Source organism: Triticum dicoccoides, chromosome 5B, assembly GCF_002162155.2.
Source record: "Triticum dicoccoides isolate Atlit2015 ecotype Zavitan chromosome 5B, WEW_v2.0, whole genome shotgun sequence".
Taxonomy (NCBI): Eukaryota; Viridiplantae; Streptophyta; class Magnoliopsida; order Poales; family Poaceae; genus Triticum; species Triticum dicoccoides.
Window position 1 is genome coordinate 123,745,085 of NC_041389.1, and position 1,455 is coordinate 123,746,539.

At 46.5% G+C, this 1,455-nt stretch overlaps 1 long non-coding RNA gene across 1 annotated transcript in view; it reads right to left on the reverse strand.

Annotated features, from left to right (window-relative positions):
* LOC119307747 overlaps positions 1 to 1,455 on the reverse strand; it is a 12,437-nt gene that overhangs the window by 8,501 nt on the left and 2,481 nt on the right. The window lies entirely within an intron of this gene.

The window sequence follows — 1,455 nt, forward strand, 5'->3', positions numbered from 1 at the left end:
ACGGGAGCTGGTGGCCGCCCGTGTCCCGGCGCGGTGCCGGGTGCCGGGAGGGTCGGCGCCGAGAGCGACGCCGTGGCGCCCGCCGAGAGCGAGGCCGTGACGCCCGGCGCGGAAGCGGCGGCAGTGCTGGAGTTGGCGGCAGTGGCGGTGGTGGAGTTGACGGGCAGCGGCGGTGGTGGCGGTGGTGGCGGAATTGGAGGCGGCGAAGACATGGTCGAAACCCGGTTACCTGATACCAAATTGGTAGGACTAGGGTTCCTACCGGTTCTACTCCGTAGGTTATACGAGCAGAACAGCGGAGGTCGGGGGCGAGCACGCGAGCTTCGGCGCGTCGGCGCCGTCGCGAGGGAGGAGAAGGCCGGCGGCGGTTAGGGCAGGAGGCGGCTAGGGTTTCCGGCTCCTCTGGAGCCGGGCAATAGGATAGAAATATCTTTATTGATTAATCCCAAAAAGAGTCTTACAGCCTATATTTATAACCTAGATAACTTGTATAAGAATTAACCTAAGATAACTTGCATAAGAATTAACCTAAGATAACTTGTGGGCTAAGATGCCCGGTGGGCCTAGCTAAACCGGCCATAACAATCCACCATACCCTACCCTCAAGTGAGAGTTCCACTCATGGGTGTGTAGTAAGGTCACTTATCTATCTTTACTAGAACATAACCATCTTGATGAAAAAATGATAAAAATATTTGAAACAAAACTATAATGTATCATAGATCATATTTGATTGAATTTCTAGTTTCATTTTCTCACATAGATGATCACACGCACTTTGGGAACGAACTGGCAGATATTTTGTATCATGATTTAGGATAGCATACACATACCTGTGCAAAAAGTACTGACGCACTAACAACTGTAATGCTGTAACTGTGAATAGCTTAATATTCACTTAATTAGCATATCTAGTGTTTTTCCCTCTTTAGGCAAAATGGCCCACTCACGGGCAATTCATTGATTACATAAACATGTTCGAGTACAAGGACTGACCGACTGAGCCCATAATTGTCATTACAAAGCATGTGCATGGAATATGTTCAGATTTCTTTTAGGGTGAACATGTTCAGAAATTACTACTTAATACTCATTCTAGCACTTGAAGCTAACCTTCAATTTCCAATGTCCTTTACACCATAAACCAACTTTTGAGGAGTAATTTAAATTGAAGATGGTAGAGGGGCATGATCAACATTATTGCTACATCCAAAATTAGGTAACCGGATGAAACGATGATGCAATGGAGTACACAACTACACATACATACAAAAATGATCTACTGAGCATGCAGATATTTCGTTACCGGTTATATAAGAGGTAAGAGGGGAAGAAGTAGGAGTTGTTCTCCTTCTCTGGAGTACTACTATTCCCAGATTGGCGATGGAAATATGGGGAGGGAGGAGGCGTCTTGGAGCATCACGAAGAAGTATTCACTTGGGGAGAATCGATTTT